The sequence below is a fragment of the Macaca fascicularis genome, chromosome 4 (assembly GCF_037993035.2).
Source record: "Macaca fascicularis isolate 582-1 chromosome 4, T2T-MFA8v1.1".
Lineage (NCBI taxonomy): Eukaryota > Metazoa > Chordata > Mammalia > Primates > Cercopithecidae > Macaca > Macaca fascicularis.
This window is the reverse complement of record NC_088378.1, coordinates 98027535-98049052: the sequence shown is the minus strand read 5'-3', so window position 1 is coordinate 98049052 and position 21518 is coordinate 98027535.

Here is a 21518-nt window from a genome sequence, read left to right as displayed (position 1 = left end):
GCCAGCTTTACTGTCTTTCTGTCACACTGTTCCTTTGATTTTTCTTTCACATGACCATCCTTGTTGTTCTATGTATATGTTACTCTGTCTCACTCTCTTCCTCAAGTATAAAGCAAAATCTAAAAGACAATGTTTACAAGTCAGTCCTGCAGAAAATTTTAAAGATTAAACATTAATTTACTAAATGCAGACTACAAAATCTTAGCTATAGTGTGTTTAAAGCTCTTTAAAATCTCAAATATTTATTATATGAAAATAATAGAATATAAATGTATTTATATTGGGTATTCCTGTAGTGTGGGGCTAGGGGTGATTTTTTGGTGATGTTGCTGCTATTTCTGCACAATTTCTATTATATGTATGTATAATTGTTAAAATGAGAAAGCAAAAGATGAAATTGATTTCAAAGTAAAAAGAGTTTTTCATATTATACACCAGCTATTAGCATTAGTCTGATGAAAATAAGGTAAAATTAAATCAATATTTTTCCTGGTAACATCTTTTTTTGGATATGATGATGCAGAACATTGACTAAAAATTACTAGAATTTCTAATGCCTTTATGTTGAATATGAGTTCGAACATAAGCCTATATTCATAGGGGCTATTATTCTAAGGTCATTTACACTGTAAGGATGCAAATGATCTTTTAAACCTCAAGGAAAAAGAAACAGAACACATAATTCAGGGACATTGTTAACTCTGAGCTGAATTTTGAAAAAAATAAAGTTGCTCCAAATATCTTCTTATCATAAAAGAGGAAAATCTAAGGACAGATTCAGTTCTTGAAGGAAGCACTAAACATGGAAAGGAACAACTGGTACCAGCCACTGCAAAAACATGCCAAATGGTAAAGACCATCAATGTAGGAAGAAACTGCATCAACTAACAAGCAAAATAAACAGCTAACAGCATAACGATAGGATCAAATTGACACATAAAAATATTAACCTGAAATGTAAATAGTCTGAATGCTCCAATTAAAAGACACAGACTGGCAAATTGGATAAAGAGTCAAGACCCATCAGCGTGCTGTATTCAGGAGACCCATCTCACATGTAGAGACACACATAGGCTCAAAATAAAGGGAGAAGGAAGCAAATGGAAAACAAAAAAAGGCAGGGGTTGCAATCCTAGTCTCTGATAAAACAGACTTTAAATGAACAAAGATCAAAACAGACAAAGAAGGCCATTACATAATGGTAAAGGGATCAATTCAACAAGAAGAGCTAACTATCCTAAATATATATGCACCCAATACAGGAGCACCCAGACTCATAAAGTAAATCCTTAGAGACCTACAAAGAGATTTAGACTCCCATACAATAATAATGGGAGACTTCAACACCCCACTGTCAACATTAGACAGATCAACGAGACAGAAAGTTAAAAAGGATATCCAGGAATTGAACTCAGCTCTGCACCAAGTGGACCTAATAGACATCTACAGAACTCTTCACCACAAATCAACAGAATATACATTCTTCTCAGCACCACACTGCACTTATTCCAAAATTGATCACATAGTTGGAAGTAAAACACTCCTCAGCAAATGTAAAAGAACAGAAACTATAACAAACTGCCTCTCAGACCACAGTGCAACCAAACTAGAACTCAGGATTAAGAAATGCACTCAAAAACGATCAACTACACGGAAAGTGAACAACCTGCTCCTGAATGACTACTGTGTACATAATGAAATGAAGGCAGAAATAAAGATGTTATTTGAAACCAATGAGAACAAAGACACAACATACCAGAATCTCTGGGACACATTTAAAGCATTGTGTAGAGGGAAATTTATAGCACTAAATGCCCACAAGAGAAAGCAGGAAAGATCTGAAATTGACACCCTAACATCACAATTAAAAGAACTACAGAAGCAAGAGCAAACACATTCAAAAGCTAGCAGAAGGCAAGAAATAACTAAGATCAGAGTAGAACTGAAGGAGACAGAGATATAAAAAACCCTTCAAAACATCAGTGAATCCAGGAGCTGGCTTTTTGAAAAGATCAACAAAATTGATAGACCACTAGCAAGACTAATAAAGAAGAAAAGGGAGAAGAATAAAATAGATGCAACAAAAAATGAAAAAGGAGATATCACCACCGATCCCACAGAAATACAAACTACCATCAGAGAATACTATAAACACCTCTATGCAAATAAATTAGACAATCTAGAAGAAATGGATAAATTCCTGGACACATACACCCTCCCAAGACTAAACCAGAAAGAAGGTGAATCCCTGAATAGACCAATAACAGGCTCTGAAATTGAGGCAATCATTAATAGCCTACCAACCAAAGGAAGTCCAGGACCAGACGAATTCACAGCCGAACTCTACCAGAGGTACAAGGAGGAGCTGGTACCATTCCTTCTGAAACTATTCCAATCAACAGAAAAAGAGAGAATCCTCCCTAACTCATTTTATGAGGCCAGCATCATCCTGACACCACAGCCTGGCAGAGACACAACAAAAAAGAGAATCTTAGACCAATATCCCTGATGAACATTGATGCAAAAATCCTTAATAAAATACCGGCAAACTGAATCCAGCAGCACACCAAAAAGCTTACCCATCATGATCAAGTGGGCTTCATCCCTGGGATGCAGGGCTGGTTCAACAAACACAAATCAATAAACGTAACCCAGCATATAAACAGAACCAAAGAAAAAAACCACATGGTTATCTCAATAGATGCAGAAAAAGCCTTTGACAAAATTCAACAGCCCTTCATGCTAAAAACCCTCAATAAATTAGGTATTGATGGGACGTATCTCAAAATAATAAGAGCTATTTATGACAAACCCACATTCAATATCATAACAAATGGGCAAAAACTGGAAGCATTCCTTTTGAAAACTGGCACAAGACAGGGATGCCCTCTCTCACCACTCCTATTCAACACAGTGTTGGATGTTCTGGTCAGGGTAATTAGGCAGGAGAAAGAAGTAAAGGGTATTCAATTAGGAAAAGAGGAAGTCAAATTGTCCCTGTTTGCAGATGACATGATTGTATATTTAGAAAACCCCATAGTCTCAGTCCAAAATCTCCTTAAACTGATGAGCAACTTCAGCAAAGTCTCACGATACCAAATCAATGTACAAAAGTCACTAGCATTCTTATACACCGATAACAGACAGACAGCCAAATCATGAGTGAACTCCCATTCACAATTGCTTCAAAGAGGATGAAATACCTAGGAATCCAACTTGCAAGGGATGTGAAGGACCTCTTCAAGGAGAACTACAAACCACTGCTCAGTGAAATAAAAGAGAACACAAACAAATGGAAGAACATTCCATGCTCATGGATAGGAAGAATCAATATCGTGAAAATGGCCATACTGCCCAAGGTAATTTATAAATTCAATGCTTTCCCCATTAAGCTACAAATGACTTTCTTCGCAGAATTTGAAAAAACTACTTTAACGTTCATATAGCACCAAAAAAGAGCCCACATTGCCAAGACAATCCTAAGCCAAAAGAACAAAGCTGGAGATATCACACTACCTGACTTCAAACTATACTACAAGACTGCAGTAAGCAATATAGCATGATACGGGTACCAAAACAGAGATACACCAATGGAACCGAATAGAGCCCTCAGAAATAATGCCACACAGCTACAACCATTTGATCTTTGACAAACCTGACAAAAACAAGAAATGGGGAAAGGATTCCCTATTTAATAAATGGTGCTAGGAAAACTGGTTAGCCATATGTAGAAAGCTGAAACTGGATCCCTTCCTTACTCCTTATACAAAAATTAATTCAAGATGGATTAAAGACTTAATTAAGTGTTAGACCTCAAACCATAAAAACCCTAGAAGAAAACCTAGGCAATACCATTCAGGACACAGGCATGGGCAAGAACTTCATGTCTAAAACACAAAAAGCAATGGCAACAAAAGCCAAAATTGACAAATGGGATCTAATTAAACTAAAGAGCTTCTGCACAGCAAAAGAAACTACCATCAGAGTGAACAGGCAACCTACAGAATGGGAGAAAATTTTTCCAGTCTACTCATCTGACAAAGGGCTAATAATCAGAATCTAAAAAGAACTCCAACAAATGTACAAGAAAAAAACCACCCAATCAATAAGTGGGTGAAGGATATGAACAGACACTTCTCAAAAGAAGACATTTATGCAGCCAACAGACACATGAAAAAAATGCTCATCATCACTGACCATCAGAGAAATGCAAATCAAAACCACAATGAGATACCATCTCACACCAGTTAGAATGGCCATCATTAAAAAGTCAGGAAAAAAACAGGTGCTGGAGAGGATGTGGAGAAATAGGAACACTTTTACACTGTTGGTGGGACTGTAAACTAGTTCAACCATTGTGGAAGACAGTGTGGCAATTCCTCAAGGATCTAGAACTAGAAATACCATTTGACCCAGCCATCCCATTACTGGGTATATACCCAAAGGATTATAAATCATGCTACTATAAAGACACATGCACACGTATGTTTACTGTGGCACTATTCACAATAGCAAAGACTTGGCACCAACCCAAATGTTCATCAATGATAGACTGGATTAAGAAAATGTGACACATATATACCATGGACTACTATGCAGTCATAAAAAAAGGATGAGTTAGTGTCCTTTGTAGGGACATGGATGAAGCTGGAAACCATCACTCTCAGCAAACTATCACAAGGACAAAAAACCAAACACTGCATGTTCTCACTTATAGGTGGGAACTGAACAATGAGAACACTTGGACAAGGGAAGGGAAACATCACACACTGGAGCCTGTCGTGGGGTGGGGGGAGTGGGGAGGGATAGCATTAGGAGATATACCTAATGTAAATGATGACTTACTGGATGCAGCACACCAACATGGCACATGTATACATATGTAACAACCCTGCACATTGTGTACATGTACCCTAGAACTTAAAGTACAATTAAAAAAAAAAAATTCTCAATGTTTTGTACAAAAATAGCCTGAATGCTACAATAATTATCTGAAGTAAAAGATTACATCTGGTGATAGAAATGTGGCACTGTGGATCACGCCTGTAATCCTAGCACTTTGGGAGGTGGAGGCGGGTGGATCTCGTGGTCAAGAGATCAAGACCATCCTGGCCAACATGGTGAGACCCTGTCTCTACTAAAAATAGAAAAAAAAAAATTAGCTGGACATGGTGGCACGTGCCTGTGGTCCCAGCTACTCAGGAGGTTGAGGCAGCAGAATCTCTTGAACCTGGGAGGTGGAGGTTGCAGTGAGCTGAGATCGTACCACTGCACTCCAGCCTGGCGACAGAGCAAGACTCCATCTCAAAATAAATAAATAAATAAATAAAAATAAAAAATAAAAATCAATAAATCACGGGAACACTGTCAGTTGTTCTGTGGAAGCCTTTGGCCCTAGATCATATCTATAGAATTTGTTGTTGCTTTAAGCACCAAGAAATGAAGCTGTGGTTGTCATGATCCACTCCTGGAATGCTTGAGGGAAACCAATGCCTTGACAAAAGGTTACTGATGTGTCTTTTGTAGGTCTTGGAAAAGTCAGAAGTGAAGAATAAAATAGTGAGGGTTTCCTAAAAATCATAGTGATATCCTGATATCAGAGCTTAACTGACCTCAAATATCCTGAAAGTTCAAAAGCTTTGGTCTTTGATGGAAATCTTAATGTGAATTACCGATATGTATTCTGCACCATTTTAGTACTGAAGGTTTGCATATCACAGGTTTTATTTAGCATTTTTTATTGTATTTTGTGCACTATTTTTAGTACTGAGCCAACAAACATTTCTCTAATTCAGTACACTGAACTTAGGCCAGAACACCTGTACCATTTTTATGAACTAGAAAGAGGGCTAGAAACTTGAGCTTGTCATGGGCTCAAGAAAGGTAAAAATAGGAAAATAATTATACTCACACTTTTTATTTCTATAAAACATATTTATATAAATATATTTAGTATGTGTATATGCATGTGTGTATGTATATATTTACTTATATATGTATGTGATTTAAAATGCTAAAGGAAAACTGCAACAGTTAAATTAATTGATATCCCACTAAACATCTGCAAAATGTTTATCAACATTTTGTCAACTACACTAATTGGTTAGTATTCATCAATATTTAACTATACTTGAAAAGAATTGTATTCACCAGAATGGAAACACAATGAGGGAAGAGATTTATGTCTGCTCTGTTCTTCATTCTGCCCCAAGTTTCCTGAATAACACATGCACAGAGTAGAATCTCAATAAAATTTTTGAATGAACAACTGAATTTGTAGGAATAATTTTTCTTGTTGACATGTGGTCCCTGCTTCGCCACAGTGATTTTTGAGGAATCATAGGCAGTGGTACATTAACGGAGGGTACTTGGAGCCCAAGAATTTCCAGAGCAACACCTAAAAAATGGTCTCAAAATATTTCCAGCAAAAACAAAAAACAAGCAAACAACAAACAGTAAATGAACATGATAATGCAGCCTCTTATATTAGTGTACCTAAAGCTCAAGTTTTCCTCTCCAGGGTCCCTATGTTGCTATGTTCCTCCTAGCAAGCCATGCAGCACTATTATAATAGTGTTCATTAGTACTGAAAGGAATATCTTTCCAGTCTTTGTCAAGATGCAAAGGAAACCAATCTAGTATCTATTGTAGCCCAGTGGCAGATGATGCCTTCTAGGCTTTTTTTTCTTTTTCAATAATACAGAATGAAGAATTACATGTAATCGAACTAATGCTTCTTGGGTGCCTGCGATGTGTTCAGCATTATATAAGCACTACCTATTACACACATACAGTAAAGCATGTCTTCACAGTCCCTACATTCTATTGGGCAAGATAAGAAAAGTATGTTCAAATTTTTTCTCCTGCAATTGCTTTGTCTTCTTTTGAAATACTACATAGAAAATCCTTTAAAAGATGTCCTGATAAATGTGTAACTAATTATCATTATCTCATGCTGTATTTGAAGATATAAAATTTAAAATATTGTAATTTGTGTCCATACTTTGGTGATTGTGTGAGCTTCTGTTGTAGCTGATTGAGCCTGGATTTGCGAGCAATTTACCTTCAGTGGGCATAGAAGAACCACAAAATAAACAGACAAAATTTCCTTCCTACCCTTTTCAGATCCCTATTAGACAGAGAATGGAAATACAAATGACCACTGGGGCTGGGCACGGTGGCTCACACCTGTAATCCCAGCACTTTGGGAGGCTGAGGCAGGCGGATCACAAGGTCAAGAGATTAAGACCATCCTGGCCAATATGGTGAAACCCTGTCCGTACTAAAAATACAAAAATTAGCCAGGCATGGTGGCGTGCACCTGTAGGCCCAGCTACTTTGGAGGTTGAGTCAGGAGAATCGCCTGAACCCGGGAAGAGGAGATTGCAGTGAGCCGAGATTGCACTACTGCACTCCAGCCTGGTGACAGAGCAAGACTCCGTCTAAATAAATAAATAAATAAATAACATAAAAATAAAAAAGCCCACTGGCCAAAAAATTAATGGAACCCTTGGGAAAGGCAATGGAAAATTTTCAATGTGTCTTTAGGTAGTAGCCAATGAAAGCTATCTGGCTTCACAGTGGTTCTGTGTACTATTCCCCACAGAACTAAGGGAGCACAATTTATAAGTACAAGAAGATGTGGATTTAAAAAAATAAAGAAAAGAACACGTCTCTAGCTAATATCATGGTAGACAAACTCCAAAAAAATCTACTGTTTTGTAGGGGTGAGGTTGTGTGAATATGACACTTTCCTTCTGGTCACTACGGGTATCCTGACTCCTTGTTGCTTTACACAGGTTCAATTCCGAAATGTGTATTATATGCCTGGCTCTCAAAGCATTCTAGTGTTTACCAATTGGAAGACCTAAATAATATGAAAATTTGCTTGTAATCCTTGCTGATTGGTGTCTATGGCTGGTTGAAAGAGCTCAGAGGGTTTTTGTTTGGTATCCTCTGTATAAGATGAACTGTATGTGTCGCCTAGAGCATCAAAATCCCTCCGTGATCTCAGGAATTGTACTGCCAAAAGTAACTACCACTTACTATATTGCTAGGCCTATCATCCATCCCAGTCTCAGTCCCAAGTAATTTTTTGTCACTTGTGAATTTGGAACCCAAACTGGGAGCAGTCACAGTGAGTAGAGTAGGTTTTCAGAAAAAGTGGATGGAGAATACTACACAGCAATTAGCGCCATGTTTCTCAACCTGGTTATACTTAGAATACTTAGAATCACCTGACAAGTTTTTTTTTAAAACTTCAATTACTTGGTCTGCCTCCTCAAAGATACTAATTTCATTTGTCTGACGATAAGTCGGACATTTGTATTTAACAAAACAAACAATCAAAGAAACAAACAACTTTAGTGATTCTAATGGGAAACCAGAATTGGTAATCATTAGGTTTTAAAATAATGACACTTTCCCAACAAAATAGGACTTGAAGCCAGGACATTTCCTTAAAAGAAGCTTCAAGTGTGCTTCATTTTAGGATACATTTTTCTTACTTGAACAATGGAGAAAGGGACAAATATGTGGTTTTAACCTTCCTCCTATGTTGTAATTGACTTTTTCACCCCAGTCATGCATATTGAAACACATCTGCAAGTTTGTGTTTGAAGTTTGAGGCCCACAGCATGTTCTGCATTCACAGACCACAGGCACCCACATAGAGGATGTGGCTACTACAAAAAGAACTGTGTTCAGAAGTTCTAGAGAGTCACAGAGTAAAGGAAGTCCCAGGGAAGCTAGAATTGCCGCATGTTCATAAACATAATCCTAGAGAGAAAGGACTTGGTAGAAAATTTTGGAGTAATGTTAGTTTAACTTCTTTGTTCCCAATAGATAGAGAAATATAACCCTTCTTGGTGGAACAAATGTGTGATACTTACCAGAGCCATAATATTTTGGGAAAAAAAAATTGTTTCAAAATAAATACTATATAGGAAAAGAATCCTGGTTCTGTTATCAAATTTCCTAATGCCTAATTAATATTTCCCACCAGACATCTTACTAGAAACTCAAATTCCATTTGTTCAATTATGAATGAACTTTCTTTTCCCATATCTTCTCTTTTAACCCTCAGCAACCGGAGATCCAATTTCTCATCTGTGAAACAAGAGGTTTGAACTAAATAGCTTTCAAAAGGCCCTTCCAGCTGTGAAGCTATAAGGTGCTGGGTAATTTTCAGTTTATTACTCACAGCTTTACAATTATCTAGAACTTAATTATTTCAAATCATTTAAAATCATTATTTTTACTGTTAATTGTATATTGTCCCTCTCTTTTTTTCAATCTAATCAAACAAAGGAAATTCAGCGTAGTTGCAAATTACCACAGACCAGAGAATGAGGAGTGGTAAGGCAAGCTCAGAGAGTGGGTTACCACTTCAGGCCATGCTCAGACCTCCAGTCATTGCTGTCCTGCCTAATTCCACTGAGAATGACAACAGCAGTCCATAGAACTTCCTTTCTAAGCATTCCATTCTACATTATACTTCCTACTATATTTCTAAGAGCACCAGCTAAAGCGGTTTATCTGTTGAAGACTGTTTGCAGAGCTCTTAGTTTAGGAGAAAGTAATAGTCTCACAGAAGTACAGCTCCACGTAGTGTATCTCAGTGCACAGCAGACTGACCTACTAAGGGCAATCTAAATATAGGGGGAATGAAGAAATGGCCCAGCCCATGCTCAGCTCATGGGAAGCTTTCCCCAAAACCCCCACCTCCTACTTTCTCTGTGATCACAGAGGACCCAAGGGCTTTATTTGTATATCTGAACTTGAAATAAACCTTGAACACAGGTCTAATGAGAATATTGGGAGGAATTTTAGTGTTCTATTATATTTACTATCCAAACATCTCCTGGAATAGACATCGAAGTAAGAATCCATAGCTTTTATTCTATTCAACATAGTGTTGGAAGTTCTGGTCAGGGCAATCAGGCAAGGGAAGGAAAGAAATAAATGGTATTCAGTTAGGAAAAGAGGAAGTCAAATTGTCCCTGTTTGCAGATGACACGATTGTATATTTAGAAAACCCCATCATCTCAGCCCAAAATCTCCTTAAGCTGATAAGCAACTTCAGCAAAGTCTCGGGATACAAAATCAATGAGAAAAAAATCACAAGCATTCTTATACACCAATAACAGACAAACAGAGAGCCAAATCATAAGTGAACTCCTGTTCACAATTGCTTAAAAAAGAATAAAATACCTAGGAATCCAACTTACAAGGGATGTGAAGGACCTCTTCAAGGAGAACTACAAACCACTGCTCAATGAAATAAAAGAGGACACAAACAAATGGAAAAACATTCCATGCTCATGGAGAGGAAGAATCAATATTGTGAAAATGGCCATACTGCCCAAGGTAATTTATAGATTCAATGCCATCCCCATTAAGCTACCAATGACTTTCTTCATAGAATTTGAAAAAACTACTTTAAAGTTCATATGGAACCAAAAAAGAGCCTGCATTGCCAAGACAATCCTAAGTCACAAGAACAAAGCTGGAGGCATCACACTACCTGACTTCAAACTATACTACAAGGCTACAGTAACCAAAACAGCATGGTACTGGTACCAAAACAGAGATATAGACCAATGGAACAGAACAGAGCCCTCAGAATTAATACCGCACAGCTACAATCATCTGATCTTTGACAAACCTGACAAAAATAAGAAATGGGGAAAGGATTCCCTATTTAATAAATGGTGCTGGGAAAACTGGCTAGCCACAAGTAGAAAGCTGAAACTGGATCCCTTCCTTACTCCTTATACAAAAATTAATTCAAGATGGATTAGAAGGTTAAATGTTACACGTAAAACCGTAAAAACCCTAGAAGAAAATCTAAGCAATACCATTCAGGACATAGGCATGGGCAAGGACTTCATGTCTAAAACACAAAAAGCAATGGCAACAAAAGCCAAAATTGACAAATGGGATCTAATTAAACTAAAGAGCTTCTGCACAGCAAAAGAAACTACCATCAGAGTGAACAGGCAACCTACAGAATGGGAGAAAATTTTTGCAATCTACTCATTTGACAAAGGGCTAATATCCAGAATCTACAAAGAACTCAAATAAATTTACAAGAAAAAAACAAACAACCCTATCAAAAAGTGGGCAAGGGATATGAACAGAAGACACTTCTCAAAAGAAGACATTTATGCAGCCAACAGACACATGAAAAAATGCTCATCATCACCGGCCATCAGAGAAATGCAAATCAAAACCACAATGAGATACCATCTCACACCAGTTAGAATAGCTATCATTAAAAAGTCAGGAAACAACAGGTGCTGGAGAGGATGTGGAGAAATAGGAACACTTTTACACTGTTGGTGGGAGTGTAAACTAGTTCAACCATTGTGGAAGACATTGTGGCAATTCCTCAAAGATGTAGAACTAGAAATACCATTTGACCGAGCCATCCCATTACTGGGTATACACTCAAAGGATTATAAATCATGCTGCTATAAAGACACATGCACACGTATGTTTATTGTGGCACTATTCACAATGGCAAAGACTTGGAATCAACCCAAATGTCCATCAGTGACAGACTGGATTAAGAAAATGTGGCACATATACACCACGGAATACTATGCAGCCATAAAAAAGGATGAGTTTGTGTCCTTTGTAGGGACATAGATGCAGCTGGAAACCATCATTCTCAGCAAACTATTGCAAGAACAGAAAACCAAACACCACATGTTCTCACTCATAGGTGGGAATTGAACAATGAGATCACTTGGACACAGGAAGGGGAACATCACACACTGGGGACTATTGTGGGGGGGAGGAGGGGGGAGGGATAGCATTAGGAGATATACCTAATGTAAATGACGAGTTAATGGGTGCAGCCCACCAACACGGCATATGTATACATATGTAACAACCCTGCACATTGTGCACATGTACCCTAGTACATAAAGTATAATTAAAAAAAAAAAAGAATCCATAGCTTTTATGTCCTATGTTTACTCCTTCCTAGGTGTAGTGCCTTTTTATTACTAGAACATTTTCTCCTCATCTCTCTGGTTAACACAAGTAGTACCAAAATGAGTTGTGGTTTCTTTGAGGTGGTGTTCAGCTTGCCATTTTTGTGACCTTTTGCTCAAATACTTCAAAAAGTTATTCTTTTAAGAAACATAAATTATAATTCTTTCTATATATCTATCATTGAACTGTAACTGTCTTGAAGTTAGCATTTTGTGGAATATGAAATGGTCCCAAAGAACAGAACGAAAGCCAAAAAAGTTTCCTTATATTAATACTTTACAATGAGAAAAATAACTGTCCAGAAACATCACTATCTCATAGTGACTGGGCTGAGAATATTTTTTTAAGGCAGCTCATGGGAATTCAAATTCACAAACAGGAACAAAGAAGGCCACTTGCATATTTTAAATGTTTAATGTCATTAGTCTTCTAAAGCCTTGCTCTCTGTGATGGGGGCAGACATCCACAACACACTTTAAAATTCTTTGGCTGCTCTCTGGACTCTTCTTGTTGACCACTGTCTCTTCTATTCTTCCACTTACCTGAGTTCATACTTTTCATCCATTTAGTTGTCCTCAAGGATCAAAACTTATTTTCCATTTTGGTAATGTTCATGATTTCTTCTCATCTTGTATACTTATATTACCTTTTAAGGAAAAATATAATTTCCTTCACTGCCAAATTCTTAGGCTGCAGCTATCTTTTGCTTATATTTTATTAATTCCTTCTACTAATATTTCAAATACATAAATAAAATCATTGTGATAGGTGAACAGCTTATGTCTTCAATCTGAATGGGTAATGGAGACATTTTGTGTTTTCCTAAGTAAAACAAATTCAAGCCCAACATTTTTCTCTAAATAGTCTCTAGTTTTCTATTGTATCCTTTATTTACATTTCTTATTTCAGTCAAATATACAATGTGATATAATTTCTCAAGAAGAAATCTTCTATTCCAGAAAGTAGAGTCTTCAGAGGGCCCTGAATTTTAAGATCCTATTTTAATGTGAGGTGTCTATTAGGTCATGTCCTCACTGGAAGACTACACTGTGGCAACAATCATTTTTGTTCTTTATTCTCAATTCTTTATTATTTTAGTGATTAGTGTAAAGAGAGTCTAAGAGTTGTGTATTAAATTGTTGACCAATGAACTGACAGTATAAAACCTTGCTGTTTTATCTGTTCCTATCTTCTTCCCCTCATGCCACCTTGTAACCAGACCTTGTAATCAACAGAGATGTACGAATACATCCCTGTATTCCTAGTACTGAACACCAGGCTCTATTAGAATGTTAGAGCACTGATTACACTTGGTCTTTGTGTTCTTTCCCTGCCTGTGCGCTCCTCAAATATGATGCCCAGACGTTTTCCATCTCTGAGTACTCAGTGTTCAAAGAGGTTTGTTTTTGAACTGATTTCATTTGATTTTCAAATTTTAGAATCTATAAAACTTAAATTGAAAGTATTCCGAAATTTCTTCTGATTTTCAGAAACATTCCGGAGAAGAATTTATTTGTTTTGGGAAATTCTGATATAGTCTGAAAGGATTGTGTTAGAACAAATACCATTCCATTGCTTTTTCTAGGCTCAGTTTTTGTCATTTTATTTATTCTTCAGGAGCTTGCAGATTCCAGCTGTCTAGTAGGAATCAATATATGTATTATTTCGTCTTTTCAGTGTCAAACCTCATAGTGACTTGAGAGTCTTTTTATGACAATGAAAATGTGAAACTATATTTAATACAAAATGTTGTTTAAGCAACACATTTAAGTTTCCACTGAGACTTTATAAAATACAATTTAAGCTAATTTCAAGCAATTACAAATTCTCCAGGGGTATCGATAGGTGAACTTTTCTGAGCAACTATTTCTATGATGTAATTTAAATATAAAATGTCCTGGTTATGTACATAATGATGGTGGTGTGTGTGTGTGTGTAAAATCTCTTTTTATTTTGCCTAAATGTATCCACTTCAAAATTATTGTCACCAGTTTATGAGCTCTAGTTTATCCATGTCCATTTTCAACTGCATCTGACAGTCTTCCACCAGAATTAAATTACTTCCCTGGAATTCTCCTAAATTGACATATAGACTCTATCCTTCTAGGTGCTAAAAAACAAAAACAAAAACAAAAAATTATCCTCCACAAAATATCCCTTATTTCTACTAGCAGGTATTTTCTCTTTCAATACCATTTAATTGTCATTACAAAATTTGTCATTTATTTCCAGAATCACTCAATATACCCAGAATTACAACCACTCAAGTATAAATGCCATTTAATTTAATAGCAATAATAATAAAAAGTTATGTATAATGTGTAATTTTTTAAGCTAAAATTGAAATAGAACATTTCAAAGTGGCTGAAAGCTAACATAAATTGCCATTTATTATTTATTACATAAACAAAAGCAAGACAAAAAAGTTATACTTGTTGCTTCCCCTTAGGGAAGCAAGGTCACCTGGGATTTCACTCACCATCCTCAGCCTAGAAGTGTCACTGTCACTCCCTGCCTGAATGTAAAAGTGCTGGGACTTGTAGACTTCTCAGAGGCTCCAAAGGAGTGGAGGATAGGAGTGGCAACTAGGTGAACATGATTCTCCTACACACAGAAATTTTTACTTAACATAGGAGAAGTCAATGACAAGAGGCATTATCCTAGGTGAGAGCAAAATATATTCAACTTATTCTTAGAAAAGCTCTACTTATAGGTCATTTTAAAGATATTTAAAATGAAATTCTCTATTTTCTTTTGAATACAAACTATATGCCTCAGTTTTTATATTTGTTAAATGATAGATTTTCAAATAAATGCTCACAAACTTCCCTTTCAACCACCCTATATTGAAGTATAAAACACAGTTCCATAATATGATTATACACTTTAATAATTAGTTTTATAAAAGCTCAGATAAGTAAGGGGAGAAAACTTGTATGACTCATGAAGTAGTGAATTAGTTGGAGATATCAGTGTAATCAGTATAATACAAACACAGAAGAAACACAGAGGAATACATATATAAATATTTATAGATATAGGTATAGATAAAACTTATTATATACACATATATTCCCTTCCTCTGTTACCTGAGAGGGCCTAGAAGCAAGGGTTCCTCAGTGGCAATGAATGCTCCAAGTGCCCAGATCTTTCTTTCCAACATCATTCTCCAACAAAATGAACCAGGACTTCCTGGAGATATGATTGATTCTACGGCTGAGGCAGGGAAGGTAGAAGATGCCTGTGAAACATCTTATAGTGCTAGAAAGGGAGAAAGTGCTTCAAACACACACACACTCACACACACACACACACAGTCACACACATTAATGGGGGTATGTCAATGGAACACAGGAGTCAACTGAAAAAGCTCTCAATGGCCAAAGCTGGAAAAAAAAAGCAATAAATAAAGGAGTACTGGTTTATAACACAAACTGCAAAACAAATAGCCATAAGTTCATATTCAAATACCACATACCGAAGTATCCAGAGTGATTTATGTACATGCATTTATGGTGCAACAGAACTCCCCACTCCTTAATTTTAGGCTGCACATAGTGATCTTCTCCCAAAGGCGCAGTATGAAAAAGAAGAAAAACAAATAAACAAACAAACAGAAAACACTTTACAGTTTGAAAAGAGGAACTTAAGAAGAAGAGTAACTTTACCAAAATCTGGCAAACAATATCTCAGCCACGTATGTGAAGTTAGCATCATCTGTGATAATTCAAGTTGATAGTATCTGCCTGGTGATAGAGCAGAGGGCCCCCCACACGCAGACACACACGCACACTCACCAGGATCTCTGCACAGGAGGAGTGGGGTGGGTCAGGCTGCTGGTTCTGGCAAGCATATGCTCTGAATGCCTGGAGATCTGCTTGGGGGCGGGGGGCAGTTGTACTCTTGAATGCAGCTTAAAATTAAGGAGAAGAGAATGTCAGTTTACCTCTGTGTTCTTCTTCTCTAAAACCCACGACCCCAATTTACTACTGAGAAAAACATCAGACAAACTCCAGCCAATGACCTTTCCATTAAATACCTGACTAGTACTCCTCAAAATTGTCAAGGTCATAAAAAACAAAAAAACAAAAGAACAAACAAACAAACAAAAAACAAGGAAGACCTCAGAAACTCACAGTCTAGAGGAGCCTAAGGAACTAAGACAACTAAATATAACGTGGTATCTGGATGAGATCCTAGAGGAAAAAGAGAACATTAGGTAACACTGAAAAATTTGAATCATGTATAAACTTTTGTTTATCCTAATGTATTACGATTGATTCATTATTTGTGAAAAATATACCATAGTAATAAAAAGTAGGGGAAACTATAGGGAAAACTAGTTATGGTCCATATGGGAAATCTTTGTACTATAATTGCAACTTTTCTGTAAATTTAAACTATTTGTGTTTGTGGGGTTTTTTTCCCTAAGATGTTGGATTAAAGGTTTTTAGTGTGCCTCGGCTACTTGGAAATAGCAAGACAGTGCATAAACATTAACTCTGTGAGCTTTAATTCAAAAAGGAAAATGGGAGCACACCAAAATTATGGACACTCCAGATCCCAGGGAGGATAGCATAGCCAAACAGCCCCCATGACAGCAACTAGCTGATAAAAGTGAGTGAAACTCCAGTATGTGAAAGAGACAGAGAGCCTCCCTCTGTGACTTACCTTTCCACCAAAGAGTCAAGCAACCCAGGCTGAGGGAGAGTGCTTTCTCCCAAGTGCTGGTGCTAACTTGGGGAGAGGCTTGGAGGCACTGAAAGGGAATGACACCAGAAGCTACAGGCATTTTTCCAGATCTGGGACTGACAGCAAGATGCCATTTTTCATCCGGGTTCATACAAAGTCATCTGTTTTTTGGCAACCCGGCAGTGTGGCTGTATGGACATTTCTGTCTTGGGCAAGAGATTGGAGCACTTGTTCTGGAGTGAGTGAGGGGCCTTAACAGCGAGAATTGTGAAAAACACCTGAGTAGTAAACTCTGGAATTGTGCTCTTCCCTCTCACAGGCCTGTGGTGGTAGGAAAGCTGCTACTGCCGTGGTTTCTTCTGAGTGACAAGTGACCTTGAAGACAAGTCCAACTTGATGACCTGGAAGCACTCTGCATGTGTCATTGCTAGGTACCCCACACTACTCCACTGAGAGCATGGTTCAATAAAGCCCTGTCTGCTCTAGGACCAGGCAGAATTTCAGGCATTTGGAGGGCTCACTTGCTTGAACCAGCAGCTTTTACGCTACCCCAACCTTCGTGGAAATAGATTGTGGTGCAGTGGGACCCTTTCTGCCCCACCCCCAACCAGATCTTCAGGCATTCAGAGCACATACTTGCCTGAGTCACCAGCCTGACCCACCCCACTCTTCCTGTGCCGAGATCCGGGTGTCTGTGTGTGTGTGTGTGTGTGTGTGTGTGTGTGTGTGTGTGTGTCGGAGCAGAGGGGTCCTCTTTGTTTCATGCCCAGGCAGATATCCATATATCTGGAGCACTCACTATCCTGGATTAAGATTTCAGGCTGCCCCACCTTCTGTAAAGAGAACCTGGGGCCCAGGAGGTTTCCCAGGTCCATGTCTAGGGTCCCCTCTGGTTGCTTAGTGTCTGCCCTCTGGATTCTCCCTCAGCACTGGTGATTGTGCCTGCCACTGGAGGACCTGTATGTTGGCCTGCCTAATCTGACCACATTTATCTTGGTTTTCAAACATCCCAGGGTAGAGCAGGAAGCTCAGACTACTGTGCATTCCATGAATCAGCCCATTGCCTGAGGTAACGGAGAGCTTCTGAGACCCAGTAAACGAAGATTAAGTATACACCCAGCTATGTTGGCTTCAGGTAGCTGTTACCCATAAACACCCTCTACTGGCTTGTAAGTCAAACTGCACAGCCCACTACAAAATCTGATAAAAGGAGTGCATAGGGTTATAGAATCAAAGCCATTATATCCTACCTAGCCTTCTCTACAGTCACACCACCTTGGGAAAAGGAAAAAGAAAAAAGGAAAGTAAAATGAAACAATAATATTATAGGGAAAGGAGGGAAAAAAATCCTACTTGCATGAAAATAATTACAAAAATGAGATGTGCCAGTGTCTTTAGACGAGAAGGAACAAGCACAAGAATTCTGGCACCATGAAAGATATGAACGTAGGATTCACCAAAGGATCTCACTAACTCTTCAGTAATGATTCCTAATCAAAATGGAAACTCAGAAATAACAGATAATGAATTCAAAGCAGGGATTGCAAGGAAGTGCAACGAGCTCTAAAACAAGGTAGAAAATCAACACAAATAAACCTCTACCCCAATCCAGGAAATGAAGGAAGACATAAAAATCTGAAACAGGAGTCAAGCAGAGCTTCTAGAATTGGAAAAAAAAAAAAAACTTAAGTAATTTCAAAATACAATTGAAAGATTTATCATTAGTCTGAACAAAGCAGAAAAATTTTAGAACTTGAAGATCAATCGTTCACAGACAAAAATAAATAAAAAACATTTTAAACAAAGATAATATTTGAGAAATTTGAAATTCTGTAAAGTAACTAAACCAATGAATTATTCAAATTCCTGAGAAGGGAAAAAAGGTAAACAAATAGGAAAACATATTTGAGGAAATTAATAAAAATCTCTCTAATTTAGACATCCAGATACAAGAAATTCAGAAAACATCTGAGAGACAATATATGAAATGAACATCACTAACTAATATAGTCATCAGACTGTCCAAGGTTGACACTAAAGAAAAAAATCCTTAAGGCAGATAGAGAAAAAGTCAGATTACATACAAAGGAAACCCCACCAGACTAAGAGCAGACTTCTCAGCAGAAACTTTAGAAGCCTGGAGATGCTATGGGTCTATTTTCAGCATTTTTAAACAGAAGAGAATCCAAGCAAGAATTTTATATCCCACCAAACTAAGGTTCTTATATGAAAAAAGAAATAAAATCTTCCAGGAAAACAAGCACAAAGAAAATTTGTTACCACTAGACCAGCCTTACAAGAGATATAAGGTTCTAAACATGGGAATGAAAGAATGATACTGGCTATCATAAAACCACACTTAAGTACATAGCCAACAGACCGTATAAAGCAACCAAATAATAGAAACTACAAAGCAACCAGCTAAAAATATCACAATAGGGCCAAAGCCGTACATATCAGTATTAACCTTGAATGTAAACAGTTTAAATGCCCCACGTGAATGGCACAGAGTTGCCAGTTAAATAAACAAGACCTATCCATCTGCTGTCTTCAAAAAATTCACCTCACAGATAACAGCATTCATAGTTTCAAATAATGAATTGGAGAAAGATCTATCATGCAAATGGATAAAAAGAGCAGAGGTTGCTACTCTTATATCAGATAAAATAGACTTTAAATGATCACTAACAAAAGAGGGCAAGGAATTCATTACATAATGATAAAATTTTCAATCTAACAAGGAAATTTAACTATTCTAAGTATATACACACTCAAAATTAGAGCACCCAAATTTGTAAAACCACTACTTCCAGATATATGAAAAGACTTAGACAGTCAGGCAGTAATACTGGGGGACTTCAATACCCTACTGACAATGTTAGATCATCGAGGCAGAAAACTAACAAATAAATTGTGGAGTTAAATTTGACACTTGACCAATTGGACCTAATAGACATCTACAGAACACTCCACCCATCAACCTCAGAATACACATTTTTCTTATCCACATACAGAACATAGTCAAAGATTAACCACATGCTTAGCCATAAATCAAATCTCAATAATTTCAAAAAAATAACCAAAATCATACAAACCATATTCTTGGATCACAGTGGAATAAAAATAGAAATCAATACCAAGAAGATCTCCCTAAACTGCACAGTTATTTGTAAATTAAACAGCTTCTTCCTGATTGACATTTGGATAGGCAACAAAATTAAGGAAAAAATCCAAAAATTATTTGAAATAAATGAAATGGAGACACAACATACCAAAATCTCTAGAACGCAGCAAAAGCAGTGGTAAGAGGTTAGTTTATAGTGCTAAATTCCTACCTGGACATCTCAGATTAATAATCTGCCATCAAATCCAGGGGGACTAGAAAAACAAGCACAATCTAACCTTAAAACTAGCACAAAAAGAAATAACTAAAATAAGAGCAAAACTGAACCAAATTGAGATGCAAAAAATCCATTAAAAATCAATGAAACCAAACTTAGTTTATTGAAAGGATTAAAAAGATTAATAGACCACTAGCTAGATTAATAAAGAAAAAAATGGATCCAAATAAGCACAATCAGAAATGACAAAGGAGGCATTACAACTGATCCCACAGAAATACAAAAGAACCTCAGACACTATTATGAATCAGAAAATCTAGATAAATTGCATAAATTCCTGGAAGTACACAACCTCCCAAGATTGAATCAGGAAGAAATTCAAACCCTGAACAGACAAATAACAAGCTCCTAATTGAATCATTAATAAAAAAACCTAGCACCAAAAAACACCTAGACAAGATGGATTCACAGCAGAATTCTGTTGTACAAATAAGAGCTGTACCAACTCTACTGAAACTATTCCAAAAAATTGAGGAGGAAGGACTCTCCATAACTGATTCTATGAAGCCAGCATTATCCTGGTACCAAAACCTGGCAAACACAAAATGAATAATAATAGTAAAACTATAGGCCAATATTCCTGATGACCACAGACACAAAAATCCTCAACAAAATGCCATCAAACCAAACTCAGCAGCATATCAAAAAGTTACTTCCTCATGATCAAGTAAGCTTGATCCCTGGGATGCAAGGTTGGTTCAACATATGCATATGCATATGAATGAATGACATTCACCACATAAGCAGAATGAAAAACAAAAACCATATGATCATTTCAACAGATGCAGAGAAAGCCTTCAATAAAATCCAAACTCCCTTTATGATAAAGCTGTCAACAAATTAGTCACTGAAGGAACATACCTCCAGAAAAATAGAGCAATCTCTGAAAAACCTGCAGCCAACATCACACAGAATGGGCAAAAATTGGAAATATTTCTGTTGAGAACTAGAACAAGACAAGTATGCCTACTCTCACTACTCTTATTCAACATAGTGCTGGAAGTCCCAGTCAGGTTATCCAGCAAGCGAGGGTAATGAAGGGCATCCAAACAGGAAAAGATGAAATCAAACTATCTCTCTTTGCCAACAATATGATTTATAGATCAAATACCATAAAGATTCTGCCAAAAGTCTCTTGGAACTGATATATAGTTTCTGTGGAGTTTCAAAATACAAAGACAATGTATAAGAATCAGTAGCATTTCTATACACTAATAATATTCAAGCTGAGAGCCAAATCAAGAACTCATTCCCATTGACAATGGCCACAGGAAAAATAAAATACCTATGAATCCATCCAACCAAGGAGAGGAAAGGTCTGTAAAAGGAGAACTACAAAGCACTGCTGAAATGAATTAGAGATGGCACAAATAAATGGAAAAACATTCCATGGCCGTGGTTGAAAGAATCAATATTGTTAAA